Source organism: Tamandua tetradactyla, chromosome 18 (assembly GCF_023851605.1).
Source record: "Tamandua tetradactyla isolate mTamTet1 chromosome 18, mTamTet1.pri, whole genome shotgun sequence".
NCBI lineage: Eukaryota > Metazoa > Chordata > Mammalia > Pilosa > Myrmecophagidae > Tamandua > Tamandua tetradactyla.
In genome coordinates, this window is record NC_135344.1 from 3,838,034 (window position 1) to 3,849,164 (window position 11,131).

Below are 11,131 nucleotides of genomic sequence, written 5' to 3' on the forward strand. Positions count from 1 at the left end.
TTGCCACAAGGTAAGCACCCGCCCCCCCCCCCCAAACAGTTTCCCTGCACAGGACTCTGGAGAGTTACAGGTGATGCGATAGGCTCTGGCAAATAGAAACCGACTTTTTGCACGTTGGTGGATTTCTCCCTTTCTGTTTTGAGGCACTTTCAGATGCTTTTCTTTGGGAAGTGGACAGCCTGTCCCGGGGCAGCTGAGGCTCCTTCCCAAGGTCAAGGCTGCAAGCCGTGGCTCGCTGCACCTGCTACCAGTGGCTCAGTGTGCCAGGGAGGCAGGGATGGGGGCAGAGGTCCCTGTAGCGTTACCGGGTTCTCGGCCTGCCAGGTCTGCATGTCTGGTTTCTACTTCCATTTTCCTAGGTTTTGGTGACGGGGGACCTTGGGTGAACACATTGCAGAGCTCTCAGTGGCTGGGCGATGAGCAGGGCGCGGTGCCTGAGGGCTCAGGAAGGCGTTTGGCCCCGGCCATGGCTCTGGGCCACGCTGCAGCCTCCCGCCCTCGCCCCCTCCACCTCAGACTCAATCCCGGACGCTGCCGCCCGCCTGCCAAGACCGCCTGTAAAGTTTTCTGCAGAATTTACATAATTGTTCCTTATTCCAGTCTCTGCCTCTCAATATTTGCCCCCTGCTAACATCCTACAATATATCAATCACTGATCCTGGCATCGGGGCGCTTCATTCACTTGGTGATGTTACTGAGATTGTAAATAAACGCCACCGCACAGAGGGGCAGACAAGATGGAGCCTGTCAGATGGGGACGTCGGCGGCAAAGTTGTAATTACGGCCGAGTGGTGCGAGGTGAGTCCCTTCCGTCCATACGTTTTCTTGTCATCGGCTGCCGAGGCCCCGCAGTGCAGGGAGAGGCTGGGAGGGGCTCGGCGCCGCCCAGCTGCTGCAGGTCCCTTTTGCAGCCCCCACGACATGGACGCAGGCGCTCGCCGCCAGCAGGCAGAGGAGTGCACCCCAACTCCAGACAGGAATCTGCCGTGGGGGCACGGGAGACGAGGAAGGTGGGGGGTGGGACCCAGCACAAACTGTCACCCGGAGAATTCCAAATGTGGAAAGCGGGGTACCCAGCAAGCCTGGCACCCGAGAACATCCAAGCCAGGTGGGAACCAACTTCTTTTAGCAGAGGCGAGTCTGCATACCCTGCCTTTCTCAAAGTACTGCGATGCTCCGAAGGTGTCCTGGGGTCACCCACCCACCACTCGTCCCCCCTCCCCCACGGCTGCCCCCACGTGGCTGGGCTCCCAGGCTGCTGTCTGCACAGGTGCTGAGGCTCTGGCCCAGGCCCCTTTGTGGCCAAATGGACGCGGCCAGTCCACCCGATGCCCCTGGACGTGGGAGGCCCCAGGGCTTAGGGGACCAGCCACAGCCAAGGCCCTGGGTGCCAGGGTGGACAGTCAGGGCAGCAGAGGGGGGCGCCGGGGTCTGCATGGCCTCGCAGCCTTGGGTGGAAGCCTGCAGTGGACGTTGCCCGGTGTGTTTTGTGGCATCCTTTCACTAGTGGGAAACGGCCCCTTGCACAGGGTGGGGTCTCCTTGTCGGGCTCCCGGGCTGCCTCAGGAGGGGCCGCAGGTGGCCCCAGCACCTGGGATCCCACCACGCCTTCAGCGGTTTCCAGGCTGTTCCCGCGTTACCCGCCGCATGCCGGAATTGAACGTTTCTTTCCTAAACCTAAGGTGGAGTTTGCAGCCGCCGGTTCCGGGGGTTGATTTCCAGGGCACAGTCCTCCTGAGGCCGCGCTGCCGGGTTCCCGTGGCAGCCCAGGAGGTGCCCACGCGAGCTCTTCTGAGCACATCGCCCTGAGCTCAGGCAGCGGGCAAACGGTGAGGGGGGGTGGGGGTGGGGGTGGGGGTGGGGGGCTGGCGCGTGCCCCGGGAACCCAGCGCGGCCCCTCGCTTCCAGGCGCCCACGGTGCTCCATGCGGCCACCCGATGAGGCGGGGGAGACCCCGGGCCGCCTCTTCCACAGCGGACCCCCCCGCCCTGATGGCACTGTCTCCCAGGGGTGGTCCCTCACAGCCTCCGTCCGGTCTGTAGCCCTGCTGCCCCTCCGGCCTGTGACTGGCTGTGGTAGCCTAGGTGTGCAGGGCAGTCCCAGCGGCCCAGCAGTCAGGCAGGCCGAGTCCCGGGGGTGGGGTGGGGGCGGCCCCACCAGTCAGCGCTTGCAGGCTGCAGGTTCTGCCGTGTTTGCGCTGAGCCAGGCTTAGCACCGCCACCCACCTCTTTGCCCAGGCCACGGGAAGGGTATGTGCTTTGGGGCATCAGGTGGGGACCCCAGTGTGTTTAGGGGTGTCAGGTAGGGACCCCGATGTGTTTAGGGATGTCAGGTGGGGACCCCAGTGTGTTTAGGGGTGTCAGGTAGGGACTGCGCTACAGAGCAAAGGATCCAATCACGACATGTCTCCTGGTCCTGGGAATTAAGAAATCCTGCCCGCATCTCCTGAGGTTGAGTCTGGGAAAGGATCATCCTGAGCCCCGAGTCACTGCTGCACGTGGGGAAACACTGGCATATTGAATAGTGACAAAAGCTGCACACGCGCACCACAGCTGTAGCTGCCTTCTGACTGATCAGCCCAGGAAAGGAACCCTGACTGGATCTGTCCTTCCCCGTGTCCAGCGCAGCCCGGCGCACACCGAGCCTGGACCTCTGCTTGTGGCCGCAGGGCTTCTCCCCCCAGGCCCACGGAGCTCCCCCAGCCGCTGAAAGCCCCCCTGGAACAGGAGCACCCGCCCTTCAGCGTGGTCTGAATGACTTTTGCCACCCTCCTGGGCTCACACAATAGTGGCTCTCGTACAGAAAGCCCCTTTGATGTCCTACTGTTTACGGACACCTTCGTGTGAAGTTCTTTTAGGACCTCTCCTTGCGGTCCCTGGAATTTCTGGAACTGGAGCTCTAGGACTGCCTTCCCCAGTGGGAGTCTGGGGTCTTCACACTCTGTGGGACCGGCCTGGGCCAGGGGTCTGCGTCCCAGCGCCGCCGCTGCCTCCGCCCGTCCCTCCGCTCGCCCGGGGCTGCACCTGGGGTGTGGGTCAGGACTTGTCCTGGGGGCAGTGGGGGCCCCCCTGGATAAGCCCCATTTTCCGGTCAATCCCGGGGTGTCCACCGTCTTGTCTCTCCACGGACTGGGGTGGGGCGGGATGGAGCGGGTCCAGCGAGTGGGCTTCCGGGATTTTCCCAGTTCACTGGGAGGCCCCGAGCTCTGTCCTGAAGGATGGGCGGTCCCCCGGGCCTCTGCCCAGCCCTCCGCACAGCGCCTGCCCTCCCAGGAGGACCTGAGTGTCCCGGGCCACCGGCCACTTTCCTCCCGGGCTGGCCGAGGCTCCCTGGGCAGTGGGGCTTCCACGGCTGCTTTCAGGGACGGAGGGGCCTTGCCGACAACCTGGGCTCACCCCATGGTTTCCAGCTGAATTATTTTATGAGCTCCATTGAGACCCTACGGGCCAGTTTGCTTTTAACTTTTTTTTTTGCATGGGAGACCCTACGGGCCAGTTTGCTTTTAACTTTTTTTTTGCATGGGCAGGCACTGGGAATTGAACCGGGTCTCCGGCATGGCAGGTGAGAACTCTGCCACTGCACCACCTCGTACCACCCCCAGTTTGCATTTAATAATTTCTTTGTTTTTAATTGTGTTGAAATAAAATAAATAAAAATCATTTTAACCATTTTAAGTGGACAGTTCTTTGATATTAAGTACGTTGACAATCTTGTCTAACTTTCACCATTATTTATTTCCAGACTATTTCTTTCATCCCAGAGCCAAACTCATACTCATTAAGAAATGACATCCCATTCCCCCCTCCCGACACCCTGGATATCCACTATTCTGCTTTCTGTCTCTATGAAGTTGCTTCTTCTAAGTAGTTCATATGAGAGAAATCTCCAATATTTGCCCTTTTATGTCTGGCTTTTTTCACTTAAAATGATGACTGCAGGGTCCATCTATGCTGTAGCATGTACCAGCATGTCATTTTTTGCAGCTGAATACTATTCCATTGCACAGAGACCACATTTTGCTTAGCTAGTCATCTGAGAATGGACATCTGGATTGCTTCCACCTTTGGACTGTTGTGACTAATGTACAATGAACATGAGTGTGAAAATATCTGCTCAAGTCCTGTGTGTGTTTCTGTTTGTGTGTGTGTATGTGTATGGAGATTTTTTTATATAGGAGTTGGTTTACATGACTGTGGGAACAAGTAAGTCTAAATTCCATAGGGCAGGCTGTAAGCTGGGAATTCTGATGAAGATTTTCGATGAATTCCCCAGGAGCAGCTGGCTGGTCGACGTAAAGATGGAAATTTTCTGTTCTGACTGCTGAAATCATCTCTTCTCCTTTTCAAGTCTTCTACCGTTGGATGAGACATCTCTCATTGCTGAAGGCAATATCCTCAGTTGGTTGTAGATGTCATCACACCTAGGTCCAGTCGACTTGCTGATGACTTAAGTCTGTGAAATGTTCTTGTGGACAATAGCAATTAGGTCAGTGCTTGCTTGACCACACAACTAGGCACCAAAACCTGGCCAAGCAGCTGCCCTCACCTAACCGTCACAGCTACCATTTCTCTTATGGCCTCAGATTACTGTCCAGTGTCCTTTCATTTCTGCCTGAGGGACTTCCTTTAGCATTTCTTGTAGGGTAGGTCTTCAGGTAATGAACTCTTCCAGCTTTTGTTTGTCTATAAATGCCTTAATTTCTCCTTTCAATTTTGAAAAATAATTTTGCTGGATATAGAATTATTGGCTGGCAGTTTTTCTTTAAGGATTTTAAATATACCAGTGCCATCTAGCCTGCATGGTCTCAGATAAGAAATCTGCTGTTACTCTTACTGGGGGATCCCCTGAAGTCATATCTCTCTTGCTGCTTGCAAAATCCTCCATCTTTGGATTTTGACAATTTTGCTATAATGTTTTTTAGTTTAGGTCTTTTAGAGTCTATCCTGCATAGAGTTCCTTGAGCTTCTTTAATGCGTATATTTATGTTTTTCATCAGATTTGGGAAGTTTTCAGTCATTATTTCTTTCAATACTCTTTCTCCCTCTTCTGTCTTTTTTGGGAATCCAGTGATGCATGTGTTGGTATGCCTGATGGTACCCCACATGTCCCCCAGGCTCTGTTCATTTTTCTTTATTATATTTTTCTTTCTGCTCCTCACACTGGATAGTTTCTATTGTCTTCTTTTCAGGTTTGCAGATCCTTCCTTCTGTCTATTCAAATCTTCTGTTGAATCCATCTAACGATTTTTTTCATTTCAATTACTGTACTTCAGCTCTGAAGTTTTTGTTTGGTTCCTTGTTATAATTTCCATCTCTTTATTTTGTTCAAACATTTTCCTTATTTCCTTTAGTTCTTTGTATATGGATTTCTTTAGCCTATGTTTAATAGGCTATGTTTAATAGGCTATGTTTAATAAGCTATGTTTAATAGGCTAAAGAAGTTGATTTAAAGTCTTTGATTGTCCTAATGTATGAGCTTGCTCAGGGATAGTTCCCCAGTGAATAGGTCACACTTTCCGGGGTCTTTGAGTGTTTAAGAATTTTTTGTTGATAAGTGGACATTCTGATATTATGATGTTACAACTCTGGAAACCTAGTTCTCCCACTTCTCTGGGATAGCTAGGTATTTGTTGTTGTTATTGATGGCTGGAGCTATCGATCTGTAACTTTTCAAACTGTTTTTGCTGCCAAGTGGGGAATAAAAAGAGAAAATAGAGGTGCTGCCTCTCATGACTCTTCTGCTGCTTTTGCCTGAGGGTCATGGGGACAATATTTGCCCTCAGAGCTGGTCCCCAGGGTCTGAAGTAGCTAATCAAATGCTGTGACCAGAGATCAGATCACACCCCCATGTTTTCGAGGACCAAGTCCTTGTGGCTCACCCTGACCTGGGCGGCAGTCCCCGCTGCTGTCTGCCCTGTGGTGGGGATTGGGGATGGTACCCACTGCATGGAGGGTGAGATTTGTTCATAGTTACAGAAGTTTACCAACCTCCTCCTCCAGCTCTTCCCTGGATGCAGCACAGGTTTCCACTAGATTCCAATTTCAAAACAGTCAGTTCAGACAGTTCCTGCAAGTTCCATGGTTGTTTAGGTGGAGGGACTGATACCTAGGGATTCCCACTCTGCCACTTTCCCACAGCCCCCAGCAAGCTGACCCTGCTGGACCATGGGGCTGGAAGCTTCCCGCGTTGTCTCTGCCTAGCTACCTTAGCACACCCACTGTCTTCCACTCAAGACAGCAATGGATGCATGATACTGAACAATAAGCACAAAAAAGAAGTGGAGAGAGTATCGAGATAACAGCGTGGGTTTCTGTGAATAGAGGCCTTGGATGGCAGCTTCTCGGGAAGTGGCTTGGAATTGCAAGTGTGCTGTTAGGTCTGCTGTGAGCAGTCTTGTGCTGGTGTAGACAACCCTCGAGGGCCCATCTGTCAAAGCAGGTTGTTGAAAACAGAGGCCCAGTCCCAGACCTAGCAGGAAGTACCACGCAGCCCTCACATGGCAGCTGGAGTCACCTCAGCTCCATCTTATCTGACTTCTGACCTGAAGCACACAAACTTTCAGAGTGACCATTTGTCAAAGAATTTTCTCCCTTTAATTGTAAAATCTAGAACTAGCAGTTAAGGAGCCTTCAGGCATGGGTAGCTGCATTTTCCTAAAGATTCTTTAAATGCTGATTTCTTCTCAGCTGAATGCACAGAACTTTCCTTATTTCATTAAGAGTGTGATAAGTATTTTTCTGTCTTTTTAATTAAATTTGAGATTCAATTAAAAGCTGATCTTTCTGACAAATACTTTGACATTCAATTATTACAACACAACTTTCGTTTTCAACAAATGTATCTAATAAATAATTGCGCAGAGTGCACGAATATGGATTAGCCTACTTCTTGCCAAGCATCTTGTGCTCATTGGCTGTCTGTCTTTAGACCATGGAAAACTCTATCTTTTCCAAGGACTTTAAATCGTGGAAGTTATGGTTTATTTATTAACCTTGTCTAATCATTTGGGACTGCAAAATGAATCTGTTATGGAGCGTAGAGACCAACACATATGACTCTATGTACATGTCAGCATTCATATAAACCTTTACTGAGCTTGCAATTGTTATTTAATCCTTGGTAATACTACTGCTGTGATAAATCTTCAGGATATGTATAATTTTATCGTCTTAAAGTCTATTTAGGGAGAAATAGAAGACTGCATTTATCATATACTTTCCTCCTAAAAGCTTTTCCCTTAAAGAAAAGCAACTACTCTCCACTGAATAACAGGATTAAATATATATGTAATTGATACAATAACTCTTCAAGTGGTGATTATAGTAGAACCTTAATTCTAGTCCAGCTATGAAATCCTACCACATCTCTTTCCTTAAGGAGTATATCAGTCAGATGCAATGTAATGGAACTACTTTTAAAAGTTGTCTATAATATACATAGAGGTGGAGAGTCAACCCCTCTTTTCTGTTTTCACACCCTTGAGAGCGTGATATAATCAAGGGGAACACGCTTGCCTCTGTGGTTTTGGTGCAGTGGCGTGTGAAATGAATTGCACGTCTTGCTCGCCATTGCCTGTTGGTGCCCAGTGTGCTCAGGGTGAGTGTGCTGAGCAGGGGAATGAATGGCGTGTCAAGAGGCCAGACTGCGCGAGTGGTGGGGTCCGCACTGGGGGGCTAGGACCCCAGCCCCAGGCAGAGACGGGGGGCCCTTCTCGGAGATGTGGCCAGCGCCAGGACAGCAGGCTGACTTCGGGGGCACAAAACGTGAGATTGAGGTACAAAGTCAGTCTCGGAGTGGAAGACGTGCAGCATGGGACAAAAAGACCAAAGTCAGAGCAAAGAGAGGAGGCCGACAGGGTCCGTCTCACAGGCAGCCCTAGAAGCTCTCCGGCTCGGTTTAGAGGCAAACGGACAATGTTTGGTCTCTGAAAGGGCCTGTGGGCACTGACGCTGGGAGCCGGGCAGCGCGTGGCCCTCTCGTGGGGCTTCTGCTCGTGGCCGTCGCCCCAAGAGGTGCGGCCCCCCTGCCGCTAGCATCTCCGTGATCAGGTCCTGGCCATTAGAGGGAGCGACTCTAGAGCTAGCTCTTTGGCCTGCCCGTGCCTCAGTTTCCCATGTGTGAAATGGGGACCATGATAGTGTGTCCGTCGGGTGTGACTGTGAGGCCTGGAGGAGCTGATACGTGGGAGCCCTTAGACGGGTGCCTGCCAAGTGGCTTCAGTGCTGCAGAGGCGGGGGAGGGTGGCCCGGCCACAGCAGCGCGCAGGGCAGAGAGACCTGGGGGTTCGGGGTGGCCACATGTCTTCAGGGAGGTTTGGGGGAAGCCTCGGTTCTCCAGGGCACGTGGAGTTTTCCCTCCCACGTGGTGAGAGTAAGAACTTAGACCTCGGACGAGGTGTTCTGCCATCCCTGAAGGCGAGTGGCCGAGGGGACCCCTCCCCGGGTCTGCCTGCATCTGCGGCCCCCACCTGCTCTTCCTGTCCTCCCCTTGGTGGGAGCGTCCAGACCGATGCCGCTTTTGGCTTCTTCCTGAGACCCTGCCCTTCAGCTGACCTGTCCTGCAGCGCTCTCGGCAGCTATTGAAAGTGGAAGGCGTCTCCCTTCTCCACCAGTCCTTCTGCATTGTTACAGCTGTGTGCTGTCACTGCAGGAAACAATGTGACTTTTAAAGTGACCCACTCCATTAGAAACGTTTTCTTTCCTGTTGTGGAGATGTGCTACTATGGCTGTGCAGAAACATTTTGGGGGCACTGTCCTTTCAGAGACAAGAAACATATGAAATGAAATTGTCTTCTAAACTTTTCAGACTTGGCATCACTTCCCAAATTGCCATGCACCGAGAGAGACACGAGAGGGGAGGGAGAGAGCACGTGATTCGGAGCTCAGAAGTTGGCTGAAGCGGCGTTCTGCTGAGTGGCCTGGCTAGATTCTTAGCATCTCTGAACCTCGGTCTCTTTATCGGCGATGCAGAAGGATGTTAGGGAGAAACGCCACCATGTCCGTGTTACCCCCCCAGAATCACCCTGAAAGCGCGTCCCCTCCAGGCCCCAGGAAGTGGGCAGAGTGAGGAGAGCTGAGCACCAGTTACTGTTTAAATCTGTTCCTCTGGGGGTGGGTCTGCCCCTTCTGGCTGCCCCCGAGCTGCCGGTTCATCTGGCCTGGTGATTCCCTAATGTGTTCCGGGAGGTAACATTTGAATGTATTTACATTCTATACTTAATTAGGGATGCTCATCAAAGCTGTTTGGGCAACTTGATATTCAAAGGAGAGCCAAGTAATCTTTATAGGAATCATCTTCTCCAGAAAGATGAAGTCAGGGCTGTGGAATGCCTCAGCGGAAACATGAAGGGGGCTGTCGGGACAGGAGCCTGGGGGGAGGAATAGAAAGAAGGGCTGGACTGCCGCCGACACCTTGTCCAGCTGTCCAGCCTTGCCCGCCAGGCCACCCTGAGCTGGGGCTGCGAACAGGCGCTGTGCTGCTGGTGCGTTAAATCTGGGGAGGCCCCTCAGTCCCACAGTAGATTTTAAGGGTGTGCTGGGCGGGGAGCGTCCCACAAGCACACTTTGAAGTGGCTTTTACTGAAGGTAAACATCTGAGGCACGTTTGCTTTCCTTCCTGGTGAGTGGCTGGGATGGCGGGGTGGCGACAGGCAGGACATCCTGAAATGGAAAAGCAATAAAGGAAGCCTAGGACAGCAATTTGCACATTTACTGCTCTTTGATATGTTAACTAGATTTTTAAAAATTGAATTCCTTGTCTTTTAGAGGTCCTTGGGCGGTGATAGCTCGCAGTGGGAACGGCACTGCGGATGGATGGAAGCGAGGCGTCTACTGAGAACCTCCTAAATCAGTGGTAAGAGAGGGGCGTCGACACTCAGGTGGGGGCACAGCCCCTCCCCACACGGGGTAGGTGTTCACCCAGGCGGGGATCCTCTCCCCTGGGGTTTTACAAGCCCTCGGGAATCTTTGAATTTTTAAAAACAGGGCATGCCTGCTCAGACAGTTAGGAATACCGCAACTGCAAAGCAAGTGCTACAATTTAAACTTTTAATTTCATGTCACTGATACCATCTTAAGGCCAAAGGCTCTGGGTTTTTAAATGTAGTGCTTTTTGCATTTCCAAGATGGTGGATCAATGACGTTGAAATATGACCCCTGGTGATATTTATTATTTAGATCTACTATATGGTATGAACAAGCAGTGGGCTGCACAAATCGATGGTTGAGCGTGCACCGAGCAGTTTCTGCAGATGTATTCTGTTGCTAACATTTGCGCCACAGTGTACTTTGACTTTGAAAACTTCTTCGCTTTCCAAAGGCTGATGAAGTGAGACATCGATTTTTAAACGATGCCCTTGGATTTGGGGCTGAGCCTCACTTTGCAGTGGTGGGAATCCAGACGTCACGTAAGGATGCCCCTTATCAGGCATTTGAAACCACGAATAGCTGTCCGCGTGGAGAAGGGTCCCTTGCAGCGGCCGTCACGGGAGTAGCCACTGGGCCACAGCGGAGAGCGGGGTCCGGCGTCCAGGAATGGCGCTCCCCTCTGTTGGCCCACGGCACTCACAGCCTTCAGCTCGATGTGGAGCTGCTGTCGGCTACACCAGCAGCCGCTCACCTCTGCGGCGCCGTGCCAGCCCCTGGCGTTTGTCACCCATTTGGGTCGTCGGCACAACTACTAGGCAGGTGTTTATGCGAGTAATGTCAGCCCGCCGTGGCTGGTGGGAAAACTGAGGCCTGGAGGGGCGCAGCCTTGCTGCACACCCAGGCGAGGGTGGGCCCCTTTGTCGTTTCTCATTCAGGTGGGGCTGGGCACGCCACCTTTTTGGAGGTGAACTTGGAAACCACGTTTATTCTGTCCGGCAGGTAAGGGCAGTGTGTGCTGTGACAACCCAGGGGCAGGATGCCCTCCGCAGTGGCCCAACACAGACGGGGCGCCGGCAGCTGGGGACACTTGGGGAGCCTCAGGGACACAGCCGGGGCCCTTTGCACCTGCCCACCCAGAGGCCAGCGCGGCTCACCCCAGCCGCACCTTCCTCCTTGCTCTCGCAGCAAGGGCGCTTCTAGCCTGCGCTCGACACCCATCGATGGACCAAACCAGTGTTTAATCAAAATGCGGGGAGAACAAGACA